General features: G+C 38.1%; 1 protein-coding gene across 1 annotated transcript in view; it reads left to right on the forward strand.

The window, feature by feature from the left end:
* Nucleotides 1-18,102, forward strand: part of CFAP91 (cilia and flagella associated protein 91) — a 132,224-nt gene extending 114,122 nt beyond the window's left edge. Inside the window, exon 18 of the mRNA XM_061193142.1 lies at nt 17,824-18,102. The gene's annotated coding sequence lies outside the window, so the exon portion shown is untranslated. The remainder of the gene's footprint in view (nt 1-17,823) is intronic.
* Nucleotides 18,103-27,424: the final 9,322 nt, after the last annotated feature.

The following is a 27,424-nucleotide window of genomic DNA, read 5'->3' on the forward strand; positions in this document are numbered from 1 at the left end:
GCAGTAACCTCATAAGAGACTGGGTAGTCTTACCTGCTAGTATTGGAGGGTCTCCTGTGGAGGCGGGCACCTGTGGCTCACTGCAGGGATAAAAACACTGGCGGCAATAGTTCTGGGGAGTACTCATTTGTGTGAGCCCTCCTGGAGGCCACCGTTTTCTCACCAAGACCTGGCCCCACCCAACAGCCTGTAGGCTCCAGTGCTGGGACACCTCAGGCCAAACAACCAACAGGGCGGGAACACAGCCCCACCCATCAGCAGACAGGATGCTTAAAGTCTTCCTGAGCACACAGCTGCCTGATAAACACACCCCTTGACATGGCCCTGCCCATCAGAGGGACAAGAGCCAGCTCCACCCACCACTGGGCAGAAACCAGTCCCTCCCACCAAGAAGCCTACACAAGCCTCTTAGCCTCATCCACCAGGGGGCAGGCAGCAGAAGCAAGAAGAACTACAACCCTGCAGCCTGCGGAACAGAAACCGCAATTACAGAAAGTTAGACAAAATGAGACAGTAGAGGAATATGTCCCAGATGAAGGAACAAGATAAAACTCCAGAAGAACAACTAAGTGAAGGGGAGATAGGCAGTCTACCTGAAAAAGAATTCAGAGTAATGATAGTAAAGATGATCCAAGATCTCAGAAAAAGAATGGAGGCACAGATTGAGAAGATACAAGAAGTGTTTAACAAAGAGCTAGAAGCTTTAAAGAACAAACAGAGATGAACAATACAATAACTGAAATGAAAGATACATGAGAAGGAATCAATAACAGAATAACTGAGGCAGAAGAACAGATAAGTGAGCTGGAAGACAGAACGGTGGAAATCACTGCTGTGGAACAGAATAAAGAAAAAAGAATGAGAAGAAATGAGGACAGTATAAGAGACCTCTGGGACAACATTAAACATACCAACACTTGCTTTATAGGGGTCCCAGAAGGAGAAGAGAGAGCAAGGACCTGAGAAAATATCTGAAGAGATAATAGCTGAAAACTTCCCTAACATGGGAAAGGAAACAGTCACCCAAGTCCAGGAAGTGCAGAGAGTCCCAGGCAGAATAAACCCAAGAAGGGATACACCAAGACACACAGTGATGAAATTGACCAAAATTAAAGACAAAGAAAAAATCTTAAAAGCAACAAACAACATACAAGGAAATTCCCATAAGGTTATCAGCTGATTTCTCAGCAGAAACTCTGCAGGCCAGAGGGGAGTTGCATGATATATTTAAAGTGATGAAAAGGAAGAACCAATAACCAAGAATAAGCTACCCAGCAAGGCTCTCAGATTTGACGGAGAAATCAAAAGCTCTACAGACAAGCAAAAGCTAAGAGAATTCAGTACCACCAGACCAGCGCTGCAACAAATGCTGAAGGAAGTTTTCTAGGCGGAAAAGAAAAGGCCACAATTAGAAACAAGAAAATTATGAATGGAAAAACCCACCGGTAAAGGCAAACATACGGTAAAGGTAGGAAATCATCTACACACAAATAGGATATCAAAATCAGAAATCGTGAGAAAAGGAGAGCACAAATGCAGGCTATTGAAAATGCATTTGAAATTAAAAGACCAGCAACTCAAAACAATTTTGTTTATATATAGACAGCTGTATCAAAACCTCATGGGAACAGCAAACCAAAAATCTACAATAGATAAACACACAAAAAAGAAAAGAAATCCAAACACAACACTAAAGTCAGTCATCAAATCACAAGAGAAGGGAACAAAAGAGGAAGGGAAGAAAAAAGACCTACAAAAACAAATCCAAAACAATTAACAAAATGGCAATAAGAAAATACATATCAATATTTACCTTAAAAATAAATGGATTATATGCCACAACCAAAAGACACAGACTGGCTGAATGGATACAAAAACAAGACCCATATATATGCTGTCTACAAAAGACACATTTCAGACTTAGGGACACATACAGACTGAAAGTGAGGAAATGGAAAAAGGGATTCCATGTAAATGGAAATCAAAAGAAGCTAGAGTAGCAATATTCATATCAAACAAAATAGACTTTAAAATAAAGACTATTACAAGAGACAAAGAAGGATGCTACATAATGATCAAGGGATTAATCCAAGAAGAAGATACAACAACTGTAAATATGTATGGACCCAACATAGGAGGACCTCAATATATAAGGCAAATAGTAACAGCCATTAAAGGAGAAATCCCCCACATAATAATAGTGGGGGACATTAACACCCCACTTCCATCAATGCACAGATCATCCAGAAAGAAAATCAATAAGGAACCACAGGCCTTAAATGACACATTAGACCAGGTGGACTTAATTGCTATTTACAGAGCATGCCATTCAAAAGCAGCAGAATACACATTCTTCTCAAGTGCACATTCTTCTCCAGGATTGATCACATGCTGGGCCACAAAGTGAGCCTCAGTAAATTTAAGAAAACTGAAATCATATCAAGCATCTTTTCTGACCACAACGCTATGGGATTAGAAATCAACTACAAGAAAAAAAACTATAAAAAACACAAACACATGGAGGCTAAACAGTATGCAATTAAACAACCAATGGATCACTGAAGAAATCAAAGAGGAAATAAAAAATACCTAGAGACAAATGAAAACAAAAGCACAACAATCCAAAACCTATGAAACACTTCAATCCAGAGAGGGCAGCTTTTTTTACAGCACAGATAGAGGATGTCTCCCAGGAGAGTAAAATATCAGTCTCCCTCTCTGGAATGGAATTTACTCTCTTGTACTCCACAGCAAAGATAAGTTTCTCTCCCTCTCTCTCTCTCATATGGACAGGAATCCAGCAGCCCTATATAATGTCTGTCTTTCCCACCGTGGGGTTCCTTATCCATACTGTACCCCAAAACATGTGCATGTGCCATCTAGCCCTCACCAAATCACTGTTGTGAGAACTGATACTCAAGAAACTGACAAACACTATTGCTATAGTTGACGCTATTTCTGTGAGTAGTAAGTGGTCCTTGTCTCTGACTCAAAGAATCTTCTGTACACACACATGTATGCACATACATTAAAAAAAAAACCTATGGGATGCAGCAAAAGCAGTTCTAAGAGGGAATTTTACAGCAATACAATCATACCTCAAGAAACAAGAAAAATCCCAAACAACCTAACGTACACCTAAAGCAACTAGAGAAAGAAGAACAAACAAAACCCAATGTTAGTAGAAAGAACGAAATCATAAAGATCAGAGCAGAAATAAATGAAATAGAAATGAAGAAAACAGTAGAAAAGATCAATGAAACTAAAAGCTGGTTCTTTGAAAAGATAAACAAAATTCATAAACCTTTAGCCAGACTCATCAAGAAAAAGAGGGAGAGGGCTCAAATCAATAAAATTAGAAATGAAAAAGGAGAAGTTACAATGGACACCACAGAAATACACAGGAACATAAGCGACTACTACAGGCAACTATATGCCAATAAAATGGACAACCTAGTAGAAATGGACAAATTATTAGAAAGATACAATCTCCCAAGACTAAACCAAGAAGAAATAGAAAATATGAACAGGCCAATCACAAGTACTGAAATTGAAACTGTGATTAAGAAACTTAAAACAAACAAAAGTCCAGGACTAGATGGCAGGTCACAGGTGAATTCTATCAAACATTTAGAGAAGAGCTAACACCTATCCTTCTCAAACTCTTCCAAAATACAGCAGAGGGAGGAACACTCCCAAACTCATTCTATGAGGCCAACATCAACCTGATACCAAAACCAAACAAAGATAACACCAAAAAAAAAAAAAGAAAGAAAGAAAGAAAATTTACAGGCCAATATCACAGATGAACATAGATGCAAAAATCCTCAATAAAATACTAGCAGACAGAATCCAACAACACATTAAAAGGATCATACACCACGATCAAGTGGTATTTATCCAGGGATCAAGGATTCTTTAATATTTGCAAATCAATCAATGTGATACACCATATTAAGAAACTGAAGAATAAAAACCATATGATCGTCTCAATAGATGCAGAAAAATCTTTTGACAAACTTCAACACCCATTTATGATAAAAACTCCCTAGAAAGTGAGCATAGAGGAACCTACCTCAACAGAAAAAAGGCCATGTAAAACAAACCTACAGGTAACATCATACTCACAATTGAAAAGCTGAAAGCATTTTCTCTAAGATGAGGAACAAGACAAGGATGTCCACTCTCACCACTTTTTTTTTTTTTTGGCTGTGTTGGGTCTTCGTTTCTGTGCAAGGGCTTTCTCCAGTTTTGGCAAGCGGGGGCCACTCTTCATCGCGGTGTGCGGGCCTCTCACTCTCGCGGCCTCTCTTGTTGCGGAGCACAGGCTCCAGACACGCAGGCTCAGTAGTTGTGGCTCACGGGCCTAGTTGCTCCATGGCATGTGGGATCTTCCCAGACCAGGGCTCGAACCCGTGTCCCCTGCATTGGCAGGCAGATTCTCAACCACTGCGCCACCAGGGAAGCCCCTCTCACCACTTTCATTCAACATAGTTTTGGAAGTCCTAACCACAGTAATCAGAGAAGAAAAAGAAATAACGGGAATCCAAATTGGAGAAGTAAAACTGTCACTCTTTGCAGATGACATGATACTATACATAGAAACTCTTTTTAAGATGCTACCAGAAGGGACTTCCCTGGTGGTGCAGTGGTTAAGAATCTGCCTGCCAATGCAGGGGACATGGGTTTGATCCTTGGTCCAGGAAGATCCCACATGCCACGGAGCAACTAAGCCCATGCGCCACAACTACTGAGCCTGCACTCTAGAGCCCGCGAGCCACAACTACTAAGCCCGCGTGCCACAACTACTAAAGCCCGCATGCCTAGAGCCCGTGCTCCACAACAAGAGAAGCCACTGTGATGAGAAGCTCACACATCGCAATGAAGAGTAGCCCCCACTCGCTTCAACTAGAGAAAGCCTGTGCACAGCAATGAAGACCCAACACAGCCAAAAATAAATAAATTTATATATATATATAAAAAAACATGCTACCAGAAAACTACCAGAGCTCATCAGTTAATTTGGTAAAGTTGCAGGATACAAAATAAATACACAGAAACCTGTTGCATTTCTATACATTAATAACAAAAGATCAGAAAGAGAAATTAAAGAAACAATCCCATTTACCATCGCATCAAAGAGAGTAAAATACCTAGGAATAAACCTACCTAAGGAGGCAAAAGACCTGTACTCTGAAAATTATAAGATGCTGATGAAAGAAATCGAAGATGACACAAACAGATGCAAAGGTATACCATGTTCTTGGATTAGAAGAATCAATATTGTCAAAATGACTATACTACCCAAGGCAATCTACAGATTCAACACAATCCCTATCAAATTACCAATGGCATTTTTCACAGAACTAGAATAAAACATTTTAAAATTTGCATGTTAACACAAAAGACCCCGAATAGCCAAAGCAATCCTGAGAAAGAAAAACAGAGCTGGAGGAATCAGGCTCCTGAAATTCAGACTATACTACAAAGCTACAGTCATCAAGATAGTATGGTACTGGCACAAAAACAGAAATATAAATCAATGGAACAGGATAGAAAGCCCAGAAATAAATGCACCTATGGTCAATTAATCTACAATAAAGGAGGCAAGAGTTTACAATGGAAAAAAGACAGCTTCTTCAATAAGTGGTGCTGGGAAAACTGGACTGCATGTAAAAGAATGAAATTAGAATACTCCCTAACACCATACACAAAAATAAACTTAAAATGGATTAAAGACCTAAATGTAAGACCAGATACTATAAAACTCTTAGAGGAAAACATAGGCAGAACACTCTGACATAAATCGCAGCAATACCTTTTTCAACCCATCTCCAGAGTAATGGAAATAAAAACAAAAATAAACAAATGGGACCTAATTAAACTCAAAGGCTTTTGCACAGCAAAAGAAACCATAAACAAAATGAAAATACAACCCACAGACTGGGGGAAAATATTTGCAAATGATGCGACCGACAAGGGATTAGTTTCCAAAATTTACAAACAGCTCATGCAGCTCAATATCAAAAAAACAAACAACCCAATAAAAAAATGGGCAGAAGACCTAAGGAGACATTTCTCCAAAGAAAACATACAGATGGCCAAGAGGCACATGAAAAGATGCTCAACAATGCTAATAATTAGAGAGATGCAAATCAAAACTACCATGATGTATCACCTCACACCAATCACAAAGGCCATCATCAAAAAATCTGCAAAAAATAAATGCTGGAGAGGGTGTGGAGAAAAGGGAACCCTCCTACACTGTTGGTGGGAATGTAAATTGGTGTAGTCACTATAGAAAACAGTATGGAGGTTCCTTAAAAAACTAAAAATAGAATTACCATATGATCCAGCAATCCCACTCCTGGGCATATATCTGCAGAAAACCATGCTCCAAAAGGATACATGCACCCCAATGTTCATTGCAGCACTGTTTACAATAGCCAAGACATGGAAGCAAGCTAAATGTCCATTGACAGATGAATGCATAAAGAAGATGTGGTTCATATATACAAGGGAATACTACTCAGCCATAGAAAAGAATGAAATAATGCCATTTACAGCAACATGGATGGACCTGGAGATTATCATACTAAGTGAAGTCAGTCAGACAGAGATAGACAAATATCATATGACATCGCTTATATGTGGAATTTAAAAAAAGATGATACAAATGAACTTATTTACAAAACAGAGACTCACAGAGTTAGAGAACGAACTTATGGTTACCAGTGGGGAACGATTGGGGGGAGTTTGGGATTGACATGTACACACTCCTATATTTAAAATAGATAGCCAACAAGGATCTACTGTACAGCACAGGGAACTCTGCTCAATACTCTGTAATAATGTAAATGGGAAAAGAATTTGAAAATGAAGAGATACATGTATATGTATAACTCAATCACTTTGCTGTACACCTGAAACTAACACAATATTGTTAATCAACTATACTCCAATATAAATTAAAAATTAAAAATAAATCATCTTTAATGTTGGGGTAGTCATTTTTCTTCCATGCCAATTAAATAAGATTAATAATTTACATAGTTTGAATTGAATACATCTGCATTTACTTCTGAGTATAACACCTGTTCTATGACATCTACAGTGATCTTTTAAATCAAGCCATAAGAGTTTTAAAGTGATTCTTTCTTTTATACTTAGGTTGTTTTTTTTTTTAAATTTATTTATTTAATTTATTTATTTTTGGCTGCACTGGGCCTTTGTTGCTGTGTGTGGGCTTTCTCTAGTTGTGGCGAGTGGGGGCTACTCTTCATTACAGTGCACGGGCTTCTCACTGCGGTGGCTTCTCTTGTTGTGGAGCATGGGCTCTAGGCATGTGGGCTTCAGTAGTTGTGGCACGTGGGCTCAGTAGTTGTGGCTCACGGGCTCCAGAGCGCAGGCTCAGTAGTTGTGACGCACAGGCTTGGTTGCTCCATGGCATGTGGGATCTTCCTGGACCAGGGCTTGAACCCGTGTCCCCTGCATTGGCAGGCGGATTCTTAACCACTGTGCCACCAGGGAAGCCCTATACTTAGGTTTTAATGAAATGTATTTTACTTTCACTATGTAAAGCATGTTGTGGTTATAAAATATAGTTTCAAAAAAAACCTAGTTTCCAGGCTAGCTACAGACACTCAGCAAGGAAGGTTAACCAATAAATTAATACAGTATCTTCTTAATACTTTATTAAATGGTTGGAACATGATGCTTAGTTGCCCCCATAGTATATATCACTTCCTCTTCCTTCTCTCAGAGGGAAGGACAGATGTGAGGTTATTTCATAACATTTAGTGAGAGGGTCAGTAGGCATGGACTACTGATTAAAAACAAAATTTTTAAATCAGCTTAAAGACAATAGAGGTAATAAAATAGTGAGGCATTTCTGGGGGGAAATTTATGAGTAGAAAAATCCACTGAGTTGAGTCCAGCATTTGGAGCCATTTTTTTCCTTAGGGAATATGCAAATTCTAGTAAATGTGGCTGAAAAGCTGAGCAATACTTTCACAAGCTTTGCAAAACTAGAGGGACAAAAACTGGAGTCAAGGTTGAGTCCCTAGTAAACCTCCTCCATTTGGGCTGGGACTCCCTAAGGCTATGGCCTAGTAGAAAGTGTTCACTGGAAGTAAATCACCCCTCGAATACATTACAGTTTAGCTTCTAATCATCTGAATGATCCAAAAAACCCTCAGTCCCATAAAACAAATTTAAAAGATCCTTGATTCCTGTTGCCTCAAGGAAATTGTCAGGGACAACACTTAAATTCCCTTTGGAGAAAGTTGGCGTCATCTTAGACCTCAATTTATTTTCACAATTTTTCATGAACAAGTTCCAGAACACAACAAGGATATCTGGTATATGAAGAGACATGACAATTTGAACAAGCAGCAGAAAGTACAGATAATAGAAACAGACCTAAAGGGATCTAAGCTATTGGAATTATTAGACACAGATTTTAGAATAACTATGCTTACTGCTATGTACTTCTAGCCTCCAGGATTGTGAGAAAATACATTTTTGTTGTTTAAGCCACCAGGTCTACAGTATTTTGTTATGGCAGCCCAATCTAAGATTTTGGCACCACGAGTGAAGCGCTGCTGTAACAAATACCTAAATGTGTGGAAGCAACTTTGGAACTAGATAATGTGTAGAGGTGGGAAGAGTTTTGAGATGCATGCTGGGAATATGGGTGTTAAGGGCAATTCTGACAAGGTCTCAGATGGAAATGTGGAATGTGTTACTGGAAACTGGAAGAAAGGCAATCCATGTTATAAAGTGGCAAAGAACTTGGCTGAACTTTGTTCTAGTGTCCTGTGGAATGTAGAACTTCTAAGCAATGAAATTGGATATTTAGCTGAGAAGACTTCTAAGCAAAGTGTTGAAGGAGCAGCTTGGTTCCTCATGACTGCTTTTATAGGAAAATATGAATGGAGAGAGATGAACTGAAGAAGGAATTGTTAAGCAAAACAAACAAGAACTTGTAGATTTGGAAAATTCTCAGCCTATCCATATTTCAAAAAATGAGAAAATCCATTCTGAAAAAGAACACTAAGGGTGTGGCTGAACAGCTATTTGATAAAGAGTCTATGGAATTATAAGAGTAGGAACTCTGCCAGTTTGAAATGAAGGAATGGACACAAGATGAAGGAAGGCATCAGACTTCTTGGATTTGACAGGATGACATGATAGAGCCATTATGCTGCAAATGTGCAGCATTTAAGAAGAGGGAAAAATAATCCTGAAGGCTTATCAACCACTTCCTCAGTTTCAACAGGTCAGATGGCCTCTGCCCAGAACCTTAAGGATGGGACCACCCATGGCAGCCTACCCTGGCAGAGGTGCAGTGACAGGATCCCCACCAAGGCTGTGGGGATGGGGGACAACAGAGCTGGAGGGGTGGGGCCATCCCCAGAGCCATTGGAGTAATGCTGCCATCCCAGTGGACCTGGAAGGCAGGATGCTGAGCCAAAGGGGATTAACCTTGAATTTTAAGATCCAACAGAATTTGTCTAGCTAGGCTTTGGACTTGCTTGGGACCCATTACTCTTTTCTTCCTTCTGATTTCTCCCTTTTGGAATGGGCATATCTGTCCTAGGCCTGTCCCACCATTGTATTTTGGAAGTACATAATGTGTCTGGTTCACCACTGGAGAGGAATATTGCCTCAGGATGAATCATACCTTGAGTCTCACCCACGTCTGATTTAGATGAGAATTTGGACTTCAGACCTTAGAGTTGATGCTTGAATGACTTAAGACTTTGGGGCTGTTGGGATGGAATGAATGTATTCTGCATGTGAGAAGGACATGAATTTTGGGAGGCTAGGATGGAATGCAATGCTCTGAATTGTGTCCCCCCCCAAATTCTTATGTTGAAGCCCTAACCTCCAATATGATGGCATTTGGAAATGAGGACTGTGGGATACAATTAGGATTAGATGATATCAGGAGGGTGGGTCCCTCATGATGGGAATAGTGCTCTTATAAGAAGAGACACCAGAGAGCTTGCTATCTCTCTCTTTCCCTGCCATGTGAGGACATAGCAAGAAGGCAGCCATCTACAAGCCTGGAAGAGAGTCCGCCCCAGAAACTGACCATGATGGCACCTTGATCTTGGACTTCTAGCCTCCAGAACTGTGAGAAAATAAATTTCTAATAGCCAAAACAACCTTGAGAAAGAAGAACAACGCTGGAGGTACGATACACCCTGATTTCAAACTATACTACAAAGCTACAGTAATCAAAACAGTATGGTACTGGCACAAAAACAGACAAATTGATCAATGGAACAGAACAGAGAGCCCAGTAATAAACCCACACTTATATGGGCAGTCATCTATGACAAAGGAGGAAGAATATACAATGGGGAAATGCAGCCTTTTTAATAAGTGGTGTTGGGGAAATTAGACAGCTACACGGAAAAGAATCGAACTGGACTACTTTCTCACACCATGCACAAAAGTAAATTCAAAGTAAGTTAAAGACTTAAATATAAGACCTGAAACCATAAAACTAGAATAAAACACAGGTAGGATGCTCTTGGACATTGGCCATAGTAGTATTTTATTTCTTGCTATGTCTCGTTAGGCAAGGGAAACAAAGCAAAAATAAACAAATAGGACTGTATCAAACTAAAAAACTTTTGCACAGTTAAGGAAACTATCAACAAAATGAAAAGACCACATACTGAATGGGAGAAGACATTTGCAAACGATATATACAGTAAGGGGTTAATATCCAAAATATACAAAGAACTCATATAACTCAACATCAAAAAAAAAACTCAATTAAAAATTAGGCAAGAGGGAAGAGATATGGGAACATATGTATATGTATAACTGATTCACTTTGTTATAAAGCAGAAACTAACACACCATTATAAAGCAATTATACTTCAATAAAGATGTTTAAAATAAATAAATAAATAAATAAATAAATAAATACAATCAGGGGAAAAAAAAAAATTAGGCAGAGGTGGACTTCCCTGGTGGTCCAGTGGTTGAGACGCCGCCTCCCAATGCAGGGGACGCAGGTTTGATCCCTGATCAGGGAACTAAAATCCCACATGCCACAGGGCAACTAAGCCCACGTGCCGCAACTACTGAGCCTGCACGCTTTAGAGCACGTGTGCCACAACTACTGAGACTGTGCACCACAACCAGAGAGCCTGCACACCACAACACCTGAGCCCACGCGCTCTGGAGCCTGCATGCCACAACTAGAGAGGCCACATGCCGCAACTACTGAGCCTGTGTGCTCTGGAGCCCATGCGCCACAACTAGAGAGAAGCCCGCGCACTGCAACGAAAGATCCCACATGCCGCAATGAATATCCCGCATGCCACAACTAAGACCCGATGCAGCCAAATAAATAAATAAATAATAAGTTAATTTTTAAAAATAGGCAGAGAATCCAAGTAGACTTTTTCCAAAGAAGACATACAGATGGCCAACAGGCACATGAAAAGATCCTCAACATCAATAATCATCAGGGAAATGCAAATCAAAACCACAATGAGATATCACCTCACACCTGTCAGAATGGCTATTATCAAAAAGACCACAAAAAACAAGTGTTGGCAAGGCTGTGGAGAAAAGGAAACCCTTGTGCACTGTTGGTGGGAATGTCAATTGGTGCAGCTACTATGGAAAACAGTACGGAAATTCCTCAAAAAATTAAAAATAGAACTACCATGTGATCCAGCAATTCCACTCCTGGGTATTTATCCAAAGAAAATGAAAACACTAATTAAAAAAGATATGTGCACCCCTATGTTCATAGCAGCATTATTTACAGTTGCCAAGATATGGAAGCAACCTAAGTTCCCATCAGTAGATGAATGGATAAAGATGATGTGGTACATGTATACACAGTGGAATATTACTCAGCCATAAAAAAGAATGAAACCTTGCCATTTGTGATAAGGTGGATGGATCTACAGGATATCATTCTAAGTGGAATAAATCAGACCGAGAGAGAAAAATACTGTATGATTTCACTTATATGTGAAATCTAAAAACAAAAGAAAAAATAAAATCATAACCATATAGAGAGTCATAGCTACAGAGAATGAAGAGGCGGTTTCCAGAGGGGAGGGGGTGGATGGAAGAGAGAAATAAGTGAGGGAGATTCCAGTTGCAAAATAAATGAGTCTTGGGTAGGAAATGTACAATTTGGGGAATATAGTCAAAAACTATGTAATATTTTTGCACGGTGACAGATCATAACTAGACTTATTGGGATCATTTTGAAATGTACAGAAAAATCGAATCACTATGTTGTGTAATAAGAACTAACATAGTTTTGTAAGTCAATTATACTTCAAAAACAAACTCAGAAAAAGAGATCAATCTGTGGTTACCAGAGGTGTGGGGGGAGAAGTGGAGATTGGACGAAGGCAATCAAAAGGTATAGACTTTCAGTTACAAGATAAATTAGTACGGGGGATGTAATAAACATGATAAATATAATGAACACTGCTATATGTTATATATGAAAGTGGTTAAGAGTGTAAATCCTGGGCTTCCCTGGTGGCGCAGTGGTTAAGAATCCACCTGCCAATGCAGGGGACATGGGTTCAAGCCCTGGTCCAGGAAGGTCCCACATGCAGCGGAGCAACTAAGCCCACGTGCCACAACTACTGAAGCCCACGCACCTAGAGCCCGTGCTCTGCAACAAAAGAAGCCACCGCAATGAGAAGCCCACGCACCACAACGAAGAGTAGCCCCCGCTCGCTGCAACTAGAGAAAGCCCACACGCAGCAACAAAGACCCAATGCAGCCAAAAATAAATAAATAAGTAATAAATATATTTTTTAAGAAGTTTCTCTTTAAAAAAAAAAGAGTAAATCCTGAGTTCTCATTTAAAAAGAAAAAGAAAATATGTTTCTGTTACTTAAGCTACCCAGTCTAAGGTATTTTGTTATGACATCCTGAGCTAAGACACTTACTATGTTCAAAGAAATGAAAGTCAATATGGAAATTTTTAAGAGAACTAGAAATGATAAAAATGATATAGCAGATTTGAAGAAAATAGAAATTCTAGAATTTAAAAATACAGAAGTCAACATGAGAAACTCAATGAATAGATTTAAGAACAGGATATATACAGCTGAAGAGAAAATTTGTAAATTAAAAGATCAGAATAATTTATCTAGAAAGAATCACAGAGACAAAGAATTGGAAACTACAGAAGAAAAGGATAGATGTAGTATAACTTAATCCTTAGGAAGCAACAAATGGATAGTAGGCATGGACAATTGATTCAAGAAATTTGACTTCTAAGAGAAGAAATGTGTTGGGAAATCATATAAAGTACGAATTTTCTAAAACCAATGAAAGGGTCAATGTTTAAGAAGGCTTCTTAACCCCAAGTAGACAAAATAAAAAGAAATCTATACCTAGATGCATTTTAATATGACTACTGAAAACAAAAGAAAAGAAAATCTTGAAAGTGTTGAGAGAGAAAAGATGAATTACCTTCATAAGAGCAGTAATTAAGCTGAGAGTTGACTTCTCACCAGAAACAAAACCAGAAAATACTGGAATGATATATTCAATATGCTTAAATAGTATAATAAAATAGGATTCTATACCTTTCAAAAATATCCTTGAGAATGACAATAAAAGACATTTTCAGATAAATGAAACAGAAAATGTGTCACTAGGAGATTTGCCCTACAATAAATTACTAAAGAGTGTTCTTCAAGCAGAAGGAAAATTATCCCAGTTGGAAGGTTGGAGATAAATGAAGGATCAACATGTGGATAAATATTTATTGATGGCATATAACAGCAATTAGAAGAAACAGCAACAATAGCAGCAGTACAGTTATACAACAACAATAGTATATAAGTCAGAAAGCACATAGATGGGTTAAATTGTCCCAAGCCACTTGCATTGTCTAGGAAGAGGATAAAAGTATCACCTAACATTACAGTTGATAACTCAAGGAAACATTTTGTATCCTTTAGGGTAAATCCTAAAGGACAGTGAAAAGATGTATGACATCTAAACTAATAGAAGAAAATGAAATAAATAAAAAACACTCAATACAAAAGGAGGACAGAAGGAGAGAAAAAGGAAACAGAACCAATAGAAAGCAGTGAATAAAATGGTAGGTCTTTATCATTGATTCATCATTTAATTACATTAAATGTAGATAGACTAAATGCTCAAAGTCAGAATTTGTCAGACTGAATTAAAAAAATAACTCAATTGTATGCCTTTTATATATAAAATCTAAATATGCAGAATGGTTACAAGTTAAAGGAAAGTAAAAGACACCATGAAAACACCATCCATAGGAAAGCTGATGTTAACTATATTAATGACAAACAAAGAAGACTTTAAGCCGGAAAGTACTTACTAGAGCAAAAGAGGGACACTTCATAAAGATAAAGGTTTAATTCATTGGGAAGGTATAATGAGTCAGAATTTGAATATATCTAATAACATGGCTCAACCAATATGAAGCAAAGGTTAAGAGAACTGCAAGGAGAAATAGAAAAATCCATAATAATGCTGGGAATTTTAATCTCTATCAGGAACTGATACGGCAAGCAGAGGAAAAAAAACTAAAAAATAGAAGATTTGAGATATATAGTTAAGAAATTTCACCTAATGGACATTTATAGAATATTATACCCAACAACTCCAGGATGCAAATTATTTTCAAGCACACAGAAAACATTTGCAAAAACTGACTATATACTGTGTCATAAAGCAAGTGTCAACTATTTCAAAGTTGAAATCATGGCAAAGTGAGTTCTCTGATAAAAATGGAATGAAACTAGAAATCAATGACAAGATAATTCTAATTTGTTTGGAAATTAGGAAATTCAGGTGTAAATAATCTGTTCATCAAAGAAAATATCAGAATAGAAACTTGAAAATATTTTGAACTGAAAAATGACCAAAATGCTACATATATATCCAACATGTGAAATGGGACTGATGTGGTGCTTAGATAGAAATTTGTAGGCTTAAAGGCATTTATTAGAAGAGAAAAGGTGAAAGTAAGACTAAGTATCCTTTTCCAGAATTTAGAAAAAGAATGGCAAATTAGATGCAAAAAAAGTAAAAGGAAGGAAACAAAAGTAACAGGAATTAATAAAACAAAATAGACATGTCTTCTGATTCTAACTAGATACAGTAAGTAGCTTCAAGAATTAGAGAAAATTATGGATATATTGTAAATGTAACCTTTCAGAGACAGTGAAGAGCTCTGGCAATAAAGGGGAACTCGATGAACTAAAATGGTAGAGAAGAAAGAGTCCTTCCTAAGTGATCTAAGATCACTGGCCATTTTCTTCCCTTGAGGCACTGGCCAAATCTGGTTATAAGACTTTACTAAGGGAAACAGAAACCAGCAAGACTTTTAAAAACTCTGTGTGAGCCAGCATGATGGATTGGAATCTGGAGGAGCCCCAGACGTAAGGCCAAATTTCCCCAGAATGTCAGCTTTAGGTTTTTGGTAGATAACCCCTTTACTAGTAGAAAGATGTTTGAATCTACCATGTGTTATTTAGCCAGCTCTGTCAATGGGATCCTCACTCAGCCTCATGGATTTATCCATTGTTAATTCACTGTTCCATGAATTTTTTTTTGTCAGAAACAGCAGAATATCCTGACTTGGCCTACCACCGTGATGTTTGATGGCTTAGCAGTGGTAGCATTTTTGTGTGATTTTTTTGAGCTCAGAACAAGATTGAGATTTTTCTAAGAAAACTACCCTTAACCACCATCATGGAACACTGAATGACTTTGGAAATTAGCTTTTGCTGCAGACTTGGTAATATTTTTTAATGAAGCCAACCTAAAATTACAAGGCAAAACAGAACCTGTATGTAGAATTTATACTATGGTAAAGTCATTTCAATGGCAACTAACATTGTTCAAATCACAAGTAATAGTAAGCTGCTTTATATACTGCCTGTGCTGCCAAAGCTAAAAAAACAAGGTGTCCATTCCCATGCATATTTGCAGTGAATGTATTTTCTGAGCTTAAACTATACTTCCAGGAGCGTTTTTTGGACCTTGAAACAAGTACAAAGGAAATTTCCATATTTCAAAGTTATTTAACTGTGCAGTGGAGGCATGTCCATCTAACCTTCATGGAAGTGATTAATCTGCATTATAATGATGTGCTAAAAGGCAAATATCAAGAGAAGAATCTAATGGAATTCTATAAATGCCTTCCAAGCAATAAATATGCACAATTAAAACCATATGCTTATGGATTGAGATCAGTATTGCCAGCACCTATCTGTGAAAGACATTTTTTTAAATTGAAGTATAGTTGATTTACATATTTTGTTGGTTTCAGGTGTACAGTAAAGTGATTCAGTTTTTAAATTCTTTTCCATTATACGTTATTACAAGATATTGAATATAATTCCTGTGCTATACAGTAAATCCTTATTGTTTATCTATTTTATATATGGTAGTGTGTATCTATTAATCATTCCTAATTTTTCCCTCCCTGCCCCTTTCCCCTTTGGTAACCGTAAGTTTGTTTTTCTATGTCTGTGAGTCTGTTTCTGTTCTGTACTATTTTTTAGATTCCACATATAAGTGATATCGTATAATATTTGTCTGAAAGACATTTTCAAAACTGCAATGGGGGGAAGTCTCATTACACATCACCATTAACAGATGAACATTTGCAATCAATTTAAATTACCTGAACCCCAATTAAGCAAAATGTTATCCCCTACATAAGAGTTTCATTCTTTTCTTCAGGAGACCTGTATTACAAAAAACTGTAGTCAATTATTACTATCTTCTGAATTTTATCAATAAAAATTTGTGAAAATTTGTTTTCTTTCTTGTTATTTTAGTACCTACATAATATGCTTGATTTTGTCTTTTGGCCCACAAAGCCTAAAATATTTACTGTCAGGCCCTTTGCAGAAAAAGTTTGTTAATTCCTACTCTACAGCAGATAAAAAGAATGAAGAAGAACTAAAGACAAACAAACACATGGATGAATCTCACAAATATAATAAGGACTGAAAGAAGCCAAGTCCAAAAAAAGAAAATCTACAGTATGAGTCTATTTATATAAAATTCAAAGTCAGCACTAAACTGTGTGTTGAGGAGTGTACACTTAGGTAATGATATAAAGAAAAGCAAGGAAGTGATTACTGTAAAAATCAAATAAAAATCAGAATAGTGATTTCTTTTAGAGGGTAAGGACAGGGTTGTGATTGGAACAAAGCAGGAGCTTATGGGATTTTTTGCCCTGGGTGGTATTTACAGAGATGAGTAGTACACATTAATTCATTAAGCTGTACAATGATTTTTTTTTTGTACTTTGTGTGTCATATTCTGTGGTTAAAAGTTAGAAATACCTATGTAGATATACGAACATGTACATACATGCATTATGCTTGCAATATACACAGAATAATCCTGGAAAGATCAATGTGAACTTGGTAAGTAGTTGTTGCTGGCATGGAAACTGAGCACCGTAGGTCAGACTGGGGGGAAAGAGGCTTACTTTCCGCATGTTTCTGTCCTTTTGTAGTCTGAATTTTTTTTTTACTATATACACATATTAATTTTTAAGTTATACCAGTTAATGTAAAGTCTTTTTTCAAGTTGTAGAATTTAGAAACTGAGACTAACTGAGGTGAGTTAGGAAATGTTTGGATCATGGGGCCAATAAGCGGCAGAGCTGGGATATGTCTGGGGCTGTGTGACTTCAAAACCAGGACTGTGTAATTGTATCACAGTAATTTTTTGGTTGTGTTGATCTGATAATGATTGTTTCTAAAAAGATGATGTAATCATAAATATTTGTGTTGTTTTTTACAGACTATGATTTTAAAAAGAAGCTGTACAAATCATCATAGAGCATTCCAGTCATCTGTGCTTCTCCTCAGATGTGCAGCTCTTATGGGCTTGTCAATATGTGATGCATGAGGAAAACAGATTTATTTTCTTTAAACTCCCAACAATTTAAAATGATTTTCAGTAATAATAATCAAATGAAGGAGCTTTACTCTCTTTGGTGTTTCCTAGAGGCTCTACTTCAAGAGAAAATTTTCTCATGTCTCATTTCAACATTTCGTTAACTATGAAGATATGCCAGCTTGTTGAATCAAATAAAAAATGTGACTGGATATTTAAGTGGTTTTGGTTTGCTATTCATAGTGCATTGGCATTATCTGTTAAGACTGAAAATATGCAATCCCCATGACCCAGCATTTCATTCTCACAACATTTCATTCTCCAGAAGAAATGCATGAGTATGTACACCAACAGGCAGGACAAGAATGCTGTAGCAGTACTATTCATGCTGGCCCCAAATGTCTATCTACATAGGAATAGAAAAGTAAACCTTGGTATATTCATACAGTGGCACATCAAGTCACCATTGTGCTTTAGCTCTGAGGAGTATATTCTTGCAACACCCATGGAGAGGGTGCTGCTGGAGAGCAATCTGCCCATCCTACGTTTTGACAAGTGTCAGGGTTGAATGGATCTCTCCTCATTTAAAGATCAGTAAATAGGAAAAACAATAAATAAACAAAAGCATCCACAACAAATCAACATGGGACCCATGTAAAGAACTTATGAAAGAAAATGTATGTTATCTGAAAACAATAAAAGCCTATCTTAGAAAATATCTTACTGTAATAGGGAAGAGCTAGTTCTGACTCCATGTTGGATCTGTTTCTTTTACTTTAGCCTTTGCTTTTCATTGCCTTTGTTATTAGAGTCACTGTCTATAACTGTAAGCTTAATGGCCTGCCACAGGGAACCCTGCTCCTCTGCCTGACTGTTAAACTACAGTGCCTTTGTTCAGCTCACAGACATTCTGACCCTGCCCACCTGTGAATGGCTGCAGAAAAGAAGAAATTAACACATCCCCTCTTCAATGCGGCCAAGCCAGGAGATATTTTGCAAGATAAATGGCCTTTTTACTTTACTTCCTCACCTCCTCCCCCTCTCTGTTCTATAAAAGAAACTGGCATCCAGACCCAGATAAGATGGTTATGTTGAGTCTTTAGTCTGCTATCTTCTTGGCCTGCTGGCTTTCCGAAAAAAGTCACTATTCCTTGCCTCGACACCTCGTCTCCTGATTTATTGGCCTGTCGTGCAGTGAGCAGAGCGAGCTTGGACTCGGTAACAAATTGGGCTTAGCCAGCCAGGAGCCTTGCTGCTTGTGGCTCGCCAGCCCCAGTCAGGGAATATTGGAGCAAGGCCCTAGCAGCTGCCAGGACCATTTGTCCTGTGGATCTTCCCTTCAGAATTCCCTGAAGTGGCACCAGCTACCCCAGCACTCGGCAGTTGATGCAAGGAATTGACAAACTTCTATGAGTCAACGGACTCGATTTTGGAGGGTAAGTTGCTCAGGTGTGCACACCGGGAGCATATTCCCCCCTCAATTTGGGCTTTTCCTTTATAAGACAAGCTAATTTGTTTGGTTGGGGTACCCTGTTGGAGAGGGGAATTGTTGTTGGACTCTACCTGATCTGGGAACGGGTTCGTCGGTTTTGGTTTTTTGTGCGTCAATGTTGGAATTTGTTTGTGCTTTTTGTGTTGGAATTTGTTTGCATCTTTTGTGTTTTGGTGTCATCAAACTTATAAAAATGGGAAGTAACTCCAACTATCCTGAAGGAGAGCCCTTTGGGGGTGTATATTAGATAAATGGGCAAAACATAGATGTGCACCTATGACTAAGACAGACATGATATACTATTGTAATAGGGTGTGGACCCAATATATGTTAAGTTCAGAAGAGCAATGGCCCCTGAATGACTCACTCAATTATTATACGATCTCACAATTAGAAGTGTTTTGCAAAAGAGCACAGAAAAGAGATGAGATTCCATATGCAGGAGCATTTATGCTATTGCATCAGGAGGAAAAGGAGTCAGAGGGCTGCCACCTTATGGTGCAGTGGTCTGAAAGGAAACCCAAGGGGAAACCTGTTCTACAAGGGGAAGAGGGAGAAAATGAGAGTGGGGGCGTGTTACTTCAAAATCTAAAGCCCCTCCGGCCTATCCAGCTCCCCCACTGGCCGAGCAGGCTGCACCGGCAGTTGTTTCAACTGCCGCCCCATGCCACCAACATATTCACTCCTTTCACCACCTCCTGTTTCTCCTACCCATGGAGATCGAATAGAAGTTTCTATATTAACCCCTGGAGCATAGGGACCTGGTTTAGTATTACCATCTAAGACCCAACAGGGCACCCAATTTGGACTGGGAGCCACTTCCGCAGCAGGGCAATTTCCCTTGTGCTGATATTCTGTAAGAGGCCAGGGGACTCCCTTAGACTTGAGGCATCTGATTCTAGTTTCCCCACAGGAGCCCTGGGTAACTTTGACAGTAGGGAACAAGTTGATTGACTTTCTAATAGATACAGGTGCCACATATTCTGTGGTAAACACCAAGATGGCACAGAAAACATCTCAGTCTATCCCGGTCACAGGAGTTTCTGGAGAAGTACAAAACCATTCATTCTTACAACCTTAGAATGCCAACTAGGGAACCTCACCCTGAAACATAGCTTCTTATATATGCCAGAGTATCCAATCCCCCTTTCTTGGGACAAGTCCCCTTTGTAAATTAAATGCTCAAGTAACTTTTTCACCAGAACAGTTTGACATCAGGGTCCCACCAGAGCACTCTTTAAGCCTACAAATGGCACTCATGGAAACTCCAGAGAAGGAAACAAAGTCATCCTCGGAGAAACTTGCCTGTATCTTTGAGATTCAAATGTCCTATCTGGTTTTCTCAGGAACTCTCATCTCTGCCATCTTTTTAAAATGCAAATTTTGAAAAGAGGGCAAAGTAATTTAGAACTTGACTTGTTTTCCATAACTATTAAGTAAAAAGGGTTGAGCCATTTAGACAAGTGAGCTTGATTTGTTCCATGTGCCAGAAACCCAATTTTAATCCAACCTCTTTTGTAAACTGATGGGTTTTACATTGCTGTACCTGACTCAGGGCTGAAATTTTGAAAGGAGAACTATGAGGTCTCTCTGTTTGTTTGTGTTTGTATATGTCTTTGTCTTTGGATAACATTGCTGAGGTTAATCTGTAAATGAGCTCTATTTAATTGGCTTAAAGAAAAGTAAGCGCTTACAAACCAAACAATTCTAAATACAAGAGAAATTAAGCTAAATAAGTTTCAGGTTCGCGTGAACTGGGAAATATTTAGTATTAAATTAATACCTGGTATTAATGTTTAAGTTTGTTGATCTAATTAATATAGACATGTCTTTAGAGTCATCAACATTAAGTATAATACTTTTACTGCACCTAGGTTTAACAGAAGTTAAATGAAACCTTGTTGTATCTGTTGCAAACTTGTCAGCATGAAAAATAACTTGATATGATGAAACTTTAAAGTAAATGTAAATGAGATAAGAGCTTTTAGGTAAACTCTATAGGAATAATTACATTCTGAAAATTATCTAAAATAGCCTCTCCAGATTTTGGTAACTATTACTTGCCTCTTGGTTTTCACCAGAAATTAAGGTTTTTCAGAGTCAGGGATTCTAATTTAAATATGTAATTAAAGCTACTGAAAATAATAAAACATTTCATTTTACAGGAGGAAAATGCAAAATATGTTTTGAGTAAAAGGAGTTTTATGCATGGTCAGGCTGAGATTAAACTTAACTGAGTAAATGAATTTTTAAAAGCTGGTGCAAAACTTCAATCTGGCTTTTCTCTCTGTTAAGAGGACAAGTTTTCTTAAAATGTTGAACTGCCTTTGATAATAGATTTTAAGTTTCTTTACCTTTTAAGTGATCAGTTCTGTATTTGCCTTTGAAATCTTTTATTGTTACTTTGGTTAAGTGAATAATAATTGTTTCACAGTGACCTGTGATCCTATCTGACTGAGTGTTCTAGACTCTTTAGTTTTTTGACAAAACTTCCTAAATCAAATTCTAATGAAGTCCTTTTGGACTCTAGCTAACTTTGGGATTCTTCAAAGGGCTCCTGAAGTATCCCAAAGCAAGACAGGTTCATTTGGTATGTTAAATTACATGGGAAGTATTTTCAAATGAGTAATAAATCTTCTTAGGTTATATTGTATGGTAAATGTTACTAATATAGACATTCTAGAGATTATATAAAGTTTCTGAAATTTGTATATGTCCTGGTATAATGTTATAATTTTAATTGTTATCTTAAAATGTTGTATGTCACAACAACTTGGATAAACTTCTTTGCCAAGAAGAATTGTAATCAGATCTTTAACCATGCCTTTTTAAGACCTTCATCATTCATAGGCAGCTAAGGTAATACTTTGCAAAACTGCCATATCTTCAAGGAGATTCATAAAAAAGAAACTTTTTAACAAATATAAGTTTCTGATAGCCTTTAGATAATACCACTGGACTGGGTAACAAATGACAAAACTAATGGGAAACCTGATTATTTCATCCAGATAAACAGTAATTAATTACATGGGACTGAATGAACTGATGAATATGGTTTATGACTTTGGGAAATATACTAGCTTTAATCTTTGTTTTCCAGAAAAACCTTTTCTCTTATGCTATGACCTATGACAAGTTGATAAAGTATGTCTTTGTGAACAAAGATGAAACATTTATCTTTTTCTCTCTACCTGATCCTGCCAGAATTTGGCCTCTCCAGCTGGCTCTCCTGTGGACTTGATATTTTATTGCAGCTGGATTACAACTAGTTATGCTAATCATTGCTTTAATTAGTTCTTTGTTTCCAAACTGTTTGTGCTTTGTGTCTCCCTGCTACCCTATAACTTTGTCAGTATTACTAGCTGCATTACTTTTATCCTGTCTATTTTATAAGACTGTTGTCTATTACGGTACCTAGTGTGTAACCAGGCCTCCAACAAAATAGATGATGGTTAACATCTTGAGGAAATAGATCACATTTATAACATAAAATAATTGTAATAGTGTGATTCTAGGTATGGGAAGAAGCAACAAGGGAAAATGTCTCCTGGATCATAATTAGACAGAGGATCCAGAGAATCTTTAATTATCAGTAGGGCCTAATCCAAAAATTAGCACCTCGAGTGGCATATCAAGAATTTTTGCCTGATCTAGGATGAGCCTCCTAGCGCCGTGGGACAAAATTTGATCATGAAATGTCTCCAAAATGTTGGTCAAATTCCTGACCAAGAGGAGAGGATTTGAGAAATGGAATATTTCCTGCCATATAAGTCATCAGCAATTGCAGCCCTCCAATGTGAGCTGGTGAACCCTGAGGGAACTCAGGAAGGAAAAGAATACCTGCCATCTAGCAGCCATCAGACTGCAGCCACTCCCTATTGTGAGCCCTAAGGAAACTCAGGATGTGTAAAAACAGGACACAGGCCCCAGATAGCTGTGGTGCATATCAAAGGAATGATCTCAGTGAGCCCAGACTCTTGCATCTTCCCATATGTAGAAAAGCACAAATTCCTTGAGATGTTGCCTCCCGGGTTTGAAGTCCTAAAAAAATTCCCGCTGAATAAAACATAACTCTCAACTTTTAGGTTGTGAATATTTTTTAAGTCTACAGGTGTAAAATAGACACTTTCCAAAGAGGAACAGAAGAAGACAAATCTCAACATTTGGAACACTGGCACCGCTGGTGGACACTCCCAGAAAGATCCATCTGATGAAGCAGTTAGAATGGTCGTCACCCCTTTTCCCACAATACTGTGGAATGGACATTGACAGTGGGGAATTGTAACAGGAAAGAGCCAATTTTGACTCCATGTTGAATCTGTTTCTTTGACTTTAACCTTTGCTTTTTGTAACTTTTGTTATAATCATACATAATGGTCTGCCTCAGGGAACCCTGTCCCTCTGCCTGAATGTTAAACTAAAGTGCCTTTGTTCAGCTCACTGGGAGACAATCTGACCCTGCCCACCTGTGAATGACTGCAGAAAAGAAGAAATTAATTAATACATCCCCTCCCCATGCTGGCCAAGCCAAGCAAAACTAATGGCCTTTTTACTTTACTTCCTCACCTCCTCCCCCTCTCTGTTCTATAAAAGAAACTGGCATCCAGACCCCGATAAGATGGTTATTTTGAGACTTTAGTCTGCCATCTTCTCGGTCTGCCAGCTTTCCGAATAAAGTCACTATTCCTTGCCTCAACACCTCATCTCCTGATTTATTGGCCTGTCGTGTGGCGAGCAGAGCGAGCTTGGACGTGGTAACAACATTACTATAGGAAACAACCTTTAGAAACTATCTGCTTGGTGTTTTTAATAAGAGGCAAAAAGAAATGGCCTCTTAGAAAACTGAAGCAGGGAATCGTAAGAACAGACAGAGGTTAGCCCTGCATGACCAATCCTACAAGCAGTTGGAATTCTTAAAGACGAAACAAAAACAAATAAAATAGAAACAATAATCAAAGTTATAATAAAAAATTTCCTGAGCTGAAAAAATACCTGATCATACAAACTTGAAAGGTTTTACCTTATCCTAGGAAAACTAGGATTGGGGCAACGTTTTTGTTTTTTTGTTTTGTTTGCCTTGAGGATCACTGATCGACAGAAAAGTACTGCACAAGTAAGAGGCAACTGAATTTTATTTTGTTCCTTTAAAATTGCTAACCTTAACTAGGTAAAGGTTATATTATTCACTTGTGAAATGGAAAATTGGGAACACAAAATGATAAGACATGAGTTAGGGATGATGGGGTACAAGGTGGGAGGAAGGGAACAGCAGAGAACAGGAGACTTTTTCTGTAAAGAGCCAGATAGTAACCATTTTAGACTTTGCAGGGAAGATGGTCTCTGTTGCAACCACTCAACTCTGCCATTTTAGGGTGAAAGCAGCAATGGATAACACATAAATGAATGAATGTGGCTGTGTTCCAAAAAAACTTCAGGTACAAAAACTGGTAGCAGGCCAGATTTGGTCCATGGGCCATCGTTTGCCCACCCCTGCTATACAGCAGTGAACTAAAGTTAAAATCAATACCTACTTTAATAAAGGATTTAAAGCAGCTTCTAATAAAGAACATATAATGAAACTTACAATAGAATATTTTCTAAAAAATCTTTATCCTTGTATCATCTTCTAAAATTAAGCTTTGTATTTAGGCAAAAAGAAAACTATAAGGTATTACAAAATTCTCATTAGCTAATTGAAGTTTACCAAGAAAGGAAAACTTTTTCCTGATACTGGCAGCCCTCTGCTTACAATGACTTGAGTTGAAACACGCCAACTTTAATAAATCTTTGCTCTTGAAAACATCCTGAGTGATGAGCAAAACTTGTGTTTAAAGCCACGTGACCATGACAACTGGGGCCATGTAGTAGGTTGGGGTTGCTGCAGTAGTACAGCCAGTAGCAATGCACAATCACAACAAACTGATTTCTGAGGCAGGAAAAGTTTTTTGCATGCATGCATAATTAGTCACAGTGAATCCTTGTGCTTCTTGACAAAGGCCTTGCCTCTCTTCAAAATGCTTAAGAATAGACAAGGTAAAATCCAAGGAAGAAGTCTGTAGTGTGACTAAAGGATCGCTTTGGGATGAGAAACTGTTGGCACAAAATTGTTGGAGAGTCCAAATTCCTGAAGCACAGAGCTCCCAGACAAATTAAAGTCTGAGTATATGTTAGTTCAGGGGGAGCTCCCACTACTGACTCTCATCCCCCTCCTCAATTCTAGATCATGGTACACACTTGGGAGTGAGTTGCATCTACTAGGGAGACTTGGAATACTTTTATGCAGCAAGCATACATGGAAAGTAGCCCAGTGGGTTTCAATCTCTAACCAATCAGATGAGTTTCTCCATCTTACCTGGAGAAGAGTAAGAGAGAGACAGAATATGGATATGCTGTCATAAGTGAAGAAGTGAGAGGAATGAGTGCCTCATGTTCTGCAGAATCTAAGTGTTGATAATAAGGGGTCCCTTGCTACCAGACATCACAGCAGTTAGAAGGAAGCCATAAGTATCATGAAGAAGAATTTCCCAGAAAACTTAAAAAACCATTGAAGAAGGAGGTATCTTTATTGTAGGTGTCAAATGTTAAGAAAACTGGAAGCGGGGACCACAGTGGTTCTCAACCATGGCTGCATGTTAAAATCATCTGAGTACTTTAAAAAAGTGGCTCTTCAGCCTCTGTCTAGACCAATCAAGACAGATCTTTAGAAGAGGAGCAAGGCAAGGGTATTTGTTCCAAGTGATCTAATGTGCGTTCAAGTTTTAGAATTGAAGACTTTCCCAAGGAAACTGTCCCTCCCCAAGCATTTACCATTCAGAGAGATTTACCATGGAAGACATGTCTTCAATACAGGTTTTAATGATATTTTATTTCTAAACCCTCAAGGATTCCAAAGGAAAAAATGTGGGAGCAAACACTGATACTGGGCACAATCATAACACCTGAACTTCCTCTGCCATGGCACATATCACACTTGATCCTAAATGCTTATGGAATCATCTCTTTCACCAATTGGCCTCTTAGGTCTGAGGGGAAGGCAGGAGCTGCGTCTCGTGAGTTCATTTGTTTATATCCTGGTGCCTGGCACAGTCTCTGGCACATGGTAATCTCTCAATAAGTATTTATTCAATGAAGTTCTACATACCTAATGTTTGTAGAAGCAAATATTTGTGTGGTTTTGGAAAACATTTATGATGTCTTGGTATTTTATATTATAAAATGAATTAAGAACATAATTCTAATTTATAACATTAATTTATAGTAAATAATATTTAACTTTTTATGATTCAATTGGTTAATGTTATCAAGGAACCAAGTAAGTCATAAAGGGAGTAAGGACCTTCTGAATCCTGAAAGGGACTTATCCCGTTTATCATTGCACAAACAACATTCAACAACTTAAGAAACCTCCAATGGAGGATTTAGAAAAGATGCAGAAATGTTCTCCTCACTGTTTTTTATTTTAAATAAAGGTTAAAGGACTTCCCTGCTGGCACAGTGGTTAAGAATCCACCTGCCAGTGCAGGGGACATGGGTTTGAGCCCTGGTCCGGGAAGATCCCACATGCCATGGAGCAACTAAGCCTGTGCACCACAACTACTGAGCCTGTGCTCTAGAGTCTGCGAGCCACAACTACTGAGCCCATGTGTCACAACTACTGAAGCCCTCACACCTATAGACCATGCTCCTCAACAAGAGAAGCCACCGCAATGAGAAGCCCACGCACCACAATGAAGAGTAGCCCCTGCTCACGCAACTAGAGAAAGCCTGTTTGCAGCAACGAAGACCCAACACAGCCAAAAATAAAAAATATAAATAAATAAATTTATTTTTAAAAATAATAAATAAATAAAGGTTAAAGACATTATATTAAAACATAATTATAGTCCGCTTCCAATTACGACAGAAAGAAGAGGTCAGCAATCCACCTTACTAAAAAAGTATATATCTGGACAAAATTGTCAAAACACCCATTTTTAGGGCAGTAGTAATCTCCCAGAGATGGACAACAAATTG

The sequence above is a fragment of the Eubalaena glacialis genome, chromosome 6 (assembly GCF_028564815.1).
Source record: "Eubalaena glacialis isolate mEubGla1 chromosome 6, mEubGla1.1.hap2.+ XY, whole genome shotgun sequence".
In the NCBI taxonomy this organism is placed as follows: Eukaryota; Metazoa; Chordata; class Mammalia; order Artiodactyla; family Balaenidae; genus Eubalaena; species Eubalaena glacialis.